The sequence below is a fragment of the Theobroma cacao genome, chromosome 10 (genome assembly GCF_053813885.1).
Source record: "Theobroma cacao isolate CCN51 chromosome 10, ASM5381388v1, whole genome shotgun sequence".
Lineage (NCBI taxonomy): Eukaryota > Viridiplantae > Streptophyta > Magnoliopsida > Malvales > Malvaceae > Theobroma > Theobroma cacao.
The window spans coordinates 22394536-22406132 of NC_142648.1; the positions used below are offsets into that span (position 1 = coordinate 22394536).

Genomic DNA, 11597 nt, shown 5'->3' on the forward strand with positions numbered 1-11597 from the left:
AATTTGATTCTTAGGCTGGGCACTTTGAATTTTGAAAACAAGAATTCTTTGCAGAACTAAAAGACATTTCTTTAAATTCAAGAGCATGATCATCTATATTCAAAGCATGTTCAATCAATCTTAGCATTTTAATATATCTTTCTCTTAAGTTTAGTTTTAAAATACCTTTGAGGATTTTTTTCTTATTCAAAAGTATTTTTCATTCATTTTAAGCTCATTAAGTTTAATTAATTTTGTCATTTTAAAATAAGAGTAAAGCTAACATATGCCATTTACAAATTTGTTGATTTAGTAATTTATTTTTCATCTAAAGAATAAATTGATAACGCTTGGAAATTACGATCGTATCAAAATCTATTTGGAATCTACGTCAAATTATTGAGATTTGTTCTTTTATATATAAATAAATATATATATATATATATGACATCATTATTACTATTAATGTATTTTTTTATTATTTAATGTCTTGTTAATATTATTAATTTTTTAAATGAGTGAGAATTGGATGATATGTAAAATTCTCGTTGACTGCCGAGTGTCTTTCACTTAAAAAAAACCAGCGTTTAACTGATGAAATGCCAACAGACTTGTCTACTAACTATTACCAAAGGAAAAGATTCTATCGATTTTTTCTTGGTAAGCCAGTGGCTCGAAGCAAATAAAAGGTGTGCGAAGTTTACTGACCACAGAATTTCATCGATAAAGTAGTTACCTGCGCAATTTACCGACCAACGTTGTCGATGGAAGCATCAATCAGTGAAGATATTAAGATGCCGACAGAATTACGGTTGGATTTTTTGTTGATAATGCCTTTGTTCATGTGAGATATGTTAACGATACATTTACTGACTAAATTTTCATCGGTAGTTTCAGTGTTTACATATCGACTGAATTTTCGTTGGTTATTTCATCAGTATTGTTATTTTATATTACCGATAAAAATTTTCATCGATAAATTCGTCTGTAATTCAAATATTAAATCCTGATTGGGATTTCCTCCCACTTTCCCCTTTCTCTTTCACTCTTGTCTCTCACGACCCTTTCTCATCTGAGCTACCTTTGCCTAGTTGTCCCTGACCGGCTGCCGTCTTGTCCAACTGAAGAGTCCCTAAAGTCAACTACTTCCAACCCAGCCCCCATTGGCGGCCCGTTTTGCTTCTGTCGTTTGGCCAGCCATCTTTCCTCTCCCATTCAACCATCTTTCCTCTCCCGTTCGACCCTCCATCCCCCGATAGCCCAAGTAAGGTTGCTAGTGATGTAAACCCTTAACCCCTTTTTTTTCTTTTGAATTTCATCTTAGAATTTGAATTCCATCCTAGAATTTGTTCCTGGTTTTATGCCTAATTTGGTTTAGTGATGATGTGTTAAATATTGTTTTGTGGCTACAAAGTTTGTTGAATATTGGATACTGAATATTGGGTATTAGGATATCAGGGGTTTAGGATTTAGTTGGTTGAATATTGAATAGATTGTTCTACAAATTGTTTAGTTGGGTATTGTTCTACAGATTGGTTTGAATGAATTGCTATTATTCAAAAGACACTGTGTTGATTGTTTTAAGTGCTGGTTTTAATGAATAATGCAAATATTTAATGTATTTTAGGTTTAGTGGTATAATGCAAATATTAAATAATATATTTAATGTAAGTTTGAAGTATTTAGGGAATTTTGTTAAGGTTTTGCTTATCATGTTACGTTTGCAATAGGGTTTAGTATGTAATTAATTAAGTAAGTGAGTAAATTAATTAATTTACTAATTACTATTTAGCATGAAATAATTTGGTTATAGTTATTAGATTTATATTTTATTAATTAAATAAAATCAATAATTTTGGGGCCCTAAACCTTTTTGCTCTTTTAATTATTGGTTCTATGATATTTCCTTTTAAGATTTTATTAAAGATAATTGGAGTCAGTTAAAGAATAGAAATAATAAAAGTCTGAAAATTTGCTGGGGTCGGAAAAATATTTGACTAATAATAAAAGGGTGGCATAAGGATCGGTGTGGTGTGGTTCCAAAGAGAATTGAGATGTTGGAAGTAGAAATCCAAGATTTAAAGACGGTTTGGCAATTAAATTGTTTTGATTTTAGTATGAGGGAAAGGATCATTTCTAAAAAGGCAAAACTATGGGCCTTATAAAGAACAGAGGAGAGGAAATTGAAACAACAGTCTCAGATTAGATGGGTTTCACGAGGCGATTGAAACACCCAGTTTTTTATGCTATGTCCTCTAATAGGAGACGACTCAATAATTTGGGAAGCATCTTCGTGGATGGAGAAATTGTTGAGGACCCATGTTTAATTAAAAAGGAAGTCTTGAAACATTTTTAGAACTTATTTTCTAGTAGAAGAACTTTGAAAATGGTAGATTCACAATGTGGCATTAGGCGCCTAAAAGGGGAATCAACTCTTTCACTAGAGGACCCTTTTTCTGGAATTTGAGGTATGGGATTTTGTCAAAGAAAGTGATGGTGACAAGGATCTTGGGCCTGATGGTTTTAACTTAAAATTTTCAAGTCTTAGTGGTCTGCGATCAAAAAGGATGTCATGGAGTTTGTACAGAATTTCTATAATACTGGGTGTTTGGGTTTTGAGGTAAATGAGAGCTTTATCACTTTGATTCCCAAAAAGAAGAATCCTACCTCAATCGGGGACTATAGACTTATCAATTTGGTTGGAAGTATTTATAAACTAATAGCGAAATTGTTGGTTAATAGATTAAGAAAGGTTATTGGGGAGGTTGTAGAGGCACATCAATTTGCATTCATCTCTGGGAGATAGATTCTAGATTCTACACTATAGCCAATGAGTTAGTGGATACTATGAACAAGAACCGTGAGGGGGGTTTACTGCTAAAGGTAAATTTTGAGAAGGCTTATGGTAGTATTTGTTAGGATTTCATGGAGCTTACTATGGAAACAATATGAGTTGTGTGAGAACTGCATCAGTTTCGGTCGTTGTGAATGGGTCATCAACAAAACCAATTAAGTTGTAGAGAGGGTTGCAACAAAGGTGTCCTCTATCTCCTTTTTTATTCAATCTGGTTGTCAAAGTCTTCAATTGTTTGATGGTGAAGTTGTGAGATATTGGTTTTTGTAAAGGTGTGCCAATTGGCAATAAAGGTTTGCACATGACACATTTGCAATTTGCAAATGATACTCTTCTCTTCTGCAAACTGAATCTTGAATAGCTCTTTAATATGAAACGTGCGTTAAGAAGTTTTTGGATCATGTCTGACCTTAAGATTAATTTTACGAAAAGTTGTTTACTTGGTGTTGGAATGGAAATGGAGATTTTGGAGTTATGGGCATCTAGAATCCATTGTAAGGGAGGTAATCTTCAGACAATATATTTAGGCCTTCCATTGGGTGTGAATTTAGCCTTTTCGTGAATATGAAAACCTCTTATGGGTTGAGTGGAGAATAAACTAGAAGGGTGGAAAGCTAAACTCTTATTTCATAGGGGTAGAGTAACCCTTTTGAAGTTAGTGATTAATAGTCTACCTATTTACTTCATGTCCCTATTTAAAATTTCACATGGAATCCCAGATGAGATTAAAAAGCTTCAACGATGTTTTCTTTGGGGAGGTGCAAATAATAACAGAGGGATGCATTTTATTAGATGGGATATCGTTTGGCATGAAAAGAAGAATGAGGGCTTAGGCCTGGTCGATCTTGAAACCAAAAATAGAAGTCTCTTAACCAAATGGATATGGAGGTATGGGAATGAGAGAGAGCATATATGGAGGAAAATCGTGACAGCTAAGAATGATTATGATCCGCATGCTTTATTGCCTAAAGCTACTGTGTCTCGTAATTGCTCGAAGGTATGGAAATATATTATATCTCCACTAATTTCTACTGACAAATTCTTCTTGCAAGTTAAAGCTAATCTAGGAGTGACCATAAAGGGTGGATATCAATTCCTCTTTGGCATGATTCATGGTTAGAGGACTTAGTCTTAAAGTTGGAATTTCCTAGACTTTTTGCATTGGCTCAAAATAAAAATGGTCGACTCTGCGAGTTTGGACAATAAATGGATGAAGAGTGGCAGTGGCGTATTGAACTTAGAAGGTAGTTATTTGGGTGGGAGTATAAAAATGGATACGGTTGTGGAGTTACTTGAGAGATTTTACATTAAGAGAAAGACTTAGCAATGGCATTATTTGGAAAGCTGCTCCTAGTGGTGTGTTCTCTACTAAGTCTTTTTTCAAAGTTGCTAATATGACTCATTCTATTGAAATTGACTTATAGAAAAAGATTTGGTTTGGGTATGCCCCTTATAGGGTTGAGATATTTGTGTAGCAATTGATGTGGGGAAAAGTAGCCGTTAAAACTAAGTTAGTTAAAAGAAATTTGATTGGAGAGGATCAATCGTTGTGTGTCTTATGTAAAAGGCATCCAAAGACTATCAATCATTTGTTTTTTACTTGTGAAGAGTCTTGGCATGTATGGCGTTTATGGTTATTAGATTGGAACTTTAGCTGGGTTTTTCCTTTTAATGACTAGAATTTTTTTCTTGCGTGGACTTTTGTGTGTATCAACAAGGATAGACTGAAAATTTGGACACTTATTTTCTATGCAATATAGCCTGGTCAATTTGGTTATTTAGAAATAATATTTTATTCAATAGGAAAAGGTGGGATGTCAAGCAGTTGTATGATTTGATTGAATTGAGGATAGCTATGTGGAGTAAAGCTAAATGGCCTCAATGAATAGAATCACAAGAATATATATTCAGAAATCCGAATCTTGTTTCCATAGTTTCCAAATCAAAGTTGGTCAAGGGGATTACCTTGTGGGAGGCACCTTTGTTGGGTTGGGTAAAATTTAATGTGGATGGTGCATCAACTGGTAACCCGGGCAATTTAGGAATTAGGGGAATCTTATGAAACTATAAGGATGATATTATTATTAAATTCTCTAAGTCAGTGGGGATATGTGATGTAAATTTCGCAGAAGTTCTAGCCATCAAAGAAGCTTTTGTCTTGTTCATTAAGTTCCTTAGGAATTCACAATTAAACCTATGAGTAGAGAGTGACTCCAAGAATACAGTGACATGGTTAAATAATCCTTCCAAGGCGCTATGGCGTTGTGGATAGGATATGATACAATTAGGCAGTCTTCAAGAGGTTATTCATCAATGGAAGGTTACACATATGTTGAGAGAAACTAATGGTGAAATGGACTTACTAAGTAAGGAAAAAGTTGATAGGAGGGAGGTACTAGTTCAATTTTTTGGGACTACTGAATAAGTGAAACGTTGAATGTGGTGTGTATGCGTTACTGGATAAATGGGACGTGTCTACTGCTTTTATTTAGATAGGAACCCAGTTATGCCTTGACTGGATATGTATTGTAATCAGATAGGTGTTTTTGCTCTAATCTTGGTAATTGTCATTTCGTATTCAAGTTGGAGATGATTGGTGGGTTGTGTTTAGTCATTGGATTGATGTTGCTGTTATGGCAGTAAGGATGTTTGGTGGAGTCTATTGGCCACAGGATAATGCTATTAATAATTCTGGACGTGAACTGCGGTCTCACCCAGTCAGGGATTATTTTCTGTTTTGTGGTTGGACTTGCTGTATATTCAGGCAGGTGCAATTGTCTGGACATTAGTGACGCAATATTCAACTTCTCTTCCAGGAGTGATATGCGACTAAGCTTCAAACAAGTATTCATTGCTGTTTTTGGTCCAAATATGCAAATCATATTCCCTTCTTGGCTGCTGCGGAAGGTTTGTTGCCTTGGATATAATATATGTTGTGGGATTTTTATGAAATTTGAGGTCATAAAAATTCTACATTTCAAGTCTACAAATCTCCAATTTTGGGTATTTCTTGTATTGGGTTTTATTTTGCTCTCATTGTTATGTTCTTGTAAATCTAAGTCCAAAGCATACTTTTCGTTTTGACATATTGCAATAAAATTGAGTATTTTTCAAAATAAATAAAATCAATAATTTATTAGTGATGTGTTTAATTAAATAAGTAACATTTCATAATTTAAAAAGCAATTCAATAAATAGTGTTTGTTATGTTATTTAATTAAAATCTAATTGTGGAAATTTCCCTTGAAATAAACTACTTTTATTAATCATATTTTATTTGTAATTCTAGTATTTAAAAAATATTTTAAATAAAATGAATAATTTCTTAGGGTTGTTATAATTAATTAAATAAGTGACTAAATTAATTAATTTAATATTTACTTATGTAACATGAAATAATTTGATTGTAGTTATTAAAATTATATTTTAGTACTAATTATTTAAATAATTTTATTAATTAAATAAAATCAATAATTTATTGCGGATATACTTAATTAAATAAGTAACATCTAATAATTTTATTGGGTCTACTTTTAGGACCTTGTTTCTCTTCTGATCTGGGAGTTATTGTAGGTGATGGTTCACTGATCTCATTCTGGAATGATGCATCATGCATGGTTGGAAGATATGATTCTGAAGGTAGTATTCCCAAAATTATTTGCATTAGCAATGAACTAAGAAAGAGGATTATGTGATTATGGTCAATGGACAAATGATGGTTGGCAATGGTAAATCGAACTTAAAAGCCAACTTTTTAGATGGAAATTCAAGCATTAAACACCATTGTGGGGCTATTTAAGGGAATGTACATTGGGTGAGGGATTCAAAGATGGAATCATATAGAAAGCTATACCTTGTGGTATGTTGTCTTCCAAGCCATTTTGTAAAATTGCCAGCAATTCTTATTTAGAATGTGATGAACTCCGGAAAAGAATATGGCTTGGATATGCTCCATATAATGTTGAGATTTTCGTATGGCAATTGATGTGGGAAAAAATTGCAATCAAAATGGAGTTGGTGAAAAAGAAATTTAATTAAAGTTGATCAAGTAATTTGTGTTTTATGCAACAATGATTCTGAGACTGTTTCCCATCTTTTCTTTTCATGCCATGAAACTTGAATATGTAGTTCTCTAATTAGGGTGTTTATTGGGTGTCCTAAAAAACTTTTCCTAGCATGGAGAGATATTGGGAAGAATGACGGTAAAAAGAAAACTTGGTTGTTTGCGTTTTACGCTATAACTTAGTCCATTTGGTTATTTCGAAACGATATTATTTTTAATGGAAAAACTTAAGACATTAGATAGATTTATGACTTGATTAAACTTCAAATAGCAATTTGGAGTATAGTTAAATGGCCAGAGTCAATAATTTCAGTGGATGATGTGTTTATAAACCCAGCTTCAGTTTGGTTAGTTTAGAAACTGGAAAAAATAAGTAAACAAATTATATGTTTGAAACCTCAAACAAAATGGGTTAAATTTAATGTTGGTAGAGTTTCAGCTGACAATTCGGAGAAGGTAGCAATTGGAGGAGTTTTAAGGGATGTTCAGGATAAAATCATTATGAAATTCTCAAAGCAACTACATTTATTAATAAACTAAAATTCATATTTTATTTGTATTTCTAGTTCTTAAAATATATTTTAAATAAAATGAATAATTTACTCATTACTATTTAACATGAAATAATTTGATTATAGTTATTGAATTGATATTTTATTACTAATTAATTTATTAATTTTATTAATTAAACAAAATGAATAATTTATTAGGGACGTACTTAATTAAGTGAGTAATATTTAATAATTTAAAAGGCAATTAGATAAAGGTTGGATTCACTCTCTTTTGAATCCGAAATCATTGCTGCAGCAGTGATCTTTCCTTTGAAGTGGGATACATGATTATTCACTTGAGCAATTTAGGATTGCAAATATATGAATCAGCAGCCTGGACAGAGGTGTGAGTAATAGAGGTGGGCGGAAGGCCATGTTAATTAATTAAATATCTAATTTTGGAAATTTAAAAATCAACTGCTTTTATTAATTAACTAAAATTAATATTTGGAAATGGAATTCTAGTTTTTTTTTTAAAAAAATTTAAATAAAATGAATAATTTATTAAGGTTGTAATAATTAATTAAATAAGCGACTCAATTAATTAATTTACTAATTACTATGTAACATGAAATAATTTGACTATATTTATTAAATTTATATTAAAAAGATTCATGTGTTAGTAATTTATCAATTACATAAATTAGTAAATTTAGTAAAATTTAAAATTATTCAGCACAAGGGTACCGGAGAATTTATAGACAACAAGTCCAAGACTTTCTTTTTAAGTAATATGTGTGTATATATTCAATGTATATGTTGCTTACCAATTAAATAACTTAATAATTTTAATTGATTTTCTATTTGTAGGAATCCTACACTTCAGTTTTATCGTAAAAGTACAATTATGAGCCACTAACTTCGCCGGAGTTTGATCTTGAGGCATGGATCGAGGCCATTGGAGAGCCTAACAATACTTGGACCCACATCTATGGATTTGGCTCTAGAGTCCCTACTTTGAGATTGCTAGCTCCAACTGAGACTTCTGAGTCTACTTGTGGTATTGTCGTTGCATGACCTCCTCTACCTCTTACATCTAAGCCCAGGGGATTTTGACAATTGGTTAGTAACTTTGATACCTTAATGACGTTGGTGGGCAGACTTAATAACTTGTTGGAGTTCATTGCAGTAAGGTTATTGCCTTCAGGCACCTCTAGGTTTTCCTCATCATTATAGTCTGAGTTCCTGCCTTTACGACAGTAGCTAGCAACCACCCCCACCCTTTCAATGAGCTTTGTATTAAATACTTCTTTGGATTATGTTCAAAAATACATTAGATTTTTTTATTAATTATGATTTGTATTACATTGTTATATTTTTTTTATATGCATATATGTTTGCTATATGTTTACTTTTATCAATAACAACATCATATAATAATTTTATTATCAACAGAACAAAATTTAATTAAAAAAATAGTTTTGTAGTTATTATCAATGGAATTATCGATAGATATCATCCATTACCAATGAAATTTATCAGTTACCAATGAAATTTAACCATTACCAACAAAGTTCATACAAATTACCGATGAATCCCAAGCCATCGCGGACAGACATCATCGTGTGAGATTCCAACTCCGTCAACGATCCATTGGTAACATACCAATGGAATTGTCAATGGATTTACTTTGTCACTAATTATCAATGAAAAATTTTCATTATTGACTAAAAACCTGGCTGACAAATTTGACCCTTTTCCAATAAAAATACCGATGAAATATTTAGTCGATAACTTACCAACGAGATATCCCGTTACTGGCGGGTTTGCCATTAGTGACAACCCCATTTTCAAACGAATAACAATAAAAATTTCAGTTAGTAATTTCTGCGGTAATGTGACATACCGACGGAATCAGAACTATTACCGATGAAAATTTCCATAGTAATGCCATGGTTTTTGTAGTGTTTTTCTAATTGTGCCCTCCCATAAAAATGCTCTAGCTCTATCCCTAGACATTACTAAATCTTTAGTCATATATATATATAGAACCGGAGAAGTGAATGAAACCGTTGAATTCAAACTAAAATGAGCTAGGAAGGAGAAAAAAAAAGCCAATATATTCCTTTGAACCCTACTTAATAGTCCTCTTAGAGACATTTCTAATTGCGGATTCAAATATTGAAAAAATCTCAATAAGCAAGTTTGTTTTTCATATTATATTCATTCTCTTTAATTTTTTTAAAAAATTTTCCCAATGAACAATTTTAATCTTAATATATAAAGATTAATTAAGTACTTGACATCATATACGGAATTAAATCTAAGTGAAAGAAATAAAAATAATTGCAAAGGCTTTGTGTTTGTCTTTTATCTTGTATCAAATTTATAATCTTATACATTGCAGTTGGTCAACCAAGTTGATAGTCCTACTCCTACAAGCTTGAAAATGCCATATAATAATGAGCTTAATCATGAAGAAAGTTCATCGATAGTAGAGAATCCGAAATTGGAACTTTGATCCCTACCCATTAAATACCTACCGATAGTGTCATTTAAGCCTTAAGAGCAAAAAGAATCTTGTTACAATTATCAGGCACATAATAAAATGTTTCTCAAATCCTATAGAAAAGGATGTGCAAAGACATTTAAAAGCCAATCGCCTTTGTTGTAGTTAAGTACAAAAGGTTCAATTGTTAATTAACAACAGGTTTCATAATTATTACTTGTTTCTCTTTTCAAAAAAATAAATTATTGCTTTGTTTCTAGTTTGATGAATATTCAATTTGATATATTTTTCAGTGGCTTTTTCCAGTGAAGAAGGCTCTTTGAAGGCAAAAAATATAAGGAAGATATGGAGGATCGAGAAAGTATCTATCGCTCATGAACTAATATGATATGGTGGTGTCTACACTGTCAAACATACATTATTTATTCAACATTTATTATTAGTACTTGAGTACAGACAAATGTAATTATATATGTATTTTTTCAATTTAATGTTAACATAACTAAAAATTTGTTATTGGTTAATATGTATAATTTTTTTATTTAAAAAATTATATATATGTACAATGTCAAATATGTATTATTTATTCAACATTTGTTATTAGTACTTGTATACAGACAGTGTAATTATATATGTATTTTTCCATTTTAACATTAACCATAACTCAAATTTGTTATTGATTTATATGTATAATTTTTTATTTAAAAAACCATGGGAAATAGAAATATTCAATTTTTATTTTAATATGTTTATGTTTAATTTTTCTTCTATGTTTACAATCCAAAAAAAAAGTGAATATTTAATTTGGAAAGAGGAATGATTTATCCATTTCCATTTTAGTGTTTAATAGGTTTACTTTTAATTAATTTTTAATACTCCCTCCAATGAAAAAAGTAATTTATTTTATAGCAAAAAAAGTTGCTTTTATATGTATGTTTCTTTTTTGCAAAGCATATTCAAATTCCATTTTAAATCTAAGCATACATATTTTTTCATTGAAATTTATCGATTAGGCAAACACAGTATGTAAGTTAGAATATTGTTAAACCAATATTCAAATAGCTATGATCTCATGCAAAAGTTAGAACTAACTATTATGACTTATCTTAGAAAATAATATTTTGCTTTCTATAAAAAAAATAGAAATAATTTTTTCTTTTTAGGGGATTACTTGTTAATTTACTATAATTTGCTAGATTGATTGTTAATTTACTATAATTTGCTAAAGTGATTAGATAAATTTTGCACAAAAAAAAAAGAGTGAGAGAAATAATTGGATACACCTATTAGGTTGGTGATTGAAAGCGATTCCGTTAATGTAGTCAGATAGAGTAAGCACCCACAAATAGCTTCATAGGGTATAAGAAAAATTGTCCTACACATAAAAAAATTAGGTAGACAAATCACTAGTCAGGAAATTCATCATAGTCTTAAAGAAGCCAACCAATTTGCAAATGGACCTGCAAAGGATGGTGTTGAAAGGAGGGATAGTTTGCTATTTGTAATTGGTTGATGGTTGGTGCTAACTTATTTATGCAAGGTGTTTTCAAGTGGTATAGTGGCGGATGGAATGGGGGGCCAGGAGGGCTCATTCTGTAAAAAAATTTTAAAATTGCATAATATATTCCTACTTTTTTAGAAATTTACTTTTATAATATTTTTTTTGAGATGCCCTGTAACAATTAATCAACAACTAATTTT

At 31.2% G+C, this 11597-nt stretch overlaps 1 long non-coding RNA gene across 1 annotated transcript; it reads left to right on the forward strand.

The window, feature by feature from the left end:
* Nucleotides 1–539: 539 nt before the first annotated feature.
* LOC148760441 (uncharacterized) lies at nucleotides 540–6842 on the forward strand. Its single transcript, XR_016023205.1, has 2 exons — nucleotides 540–5740; nucleotides 6407–6842. It is a non-coding gene; the product is annotated as an uncharacterized LOC148760441 (long non-coding RNA).
* The last annotated feature ends 4755 nt before the right edge of the window (nucleotides 6843–11597 follow it).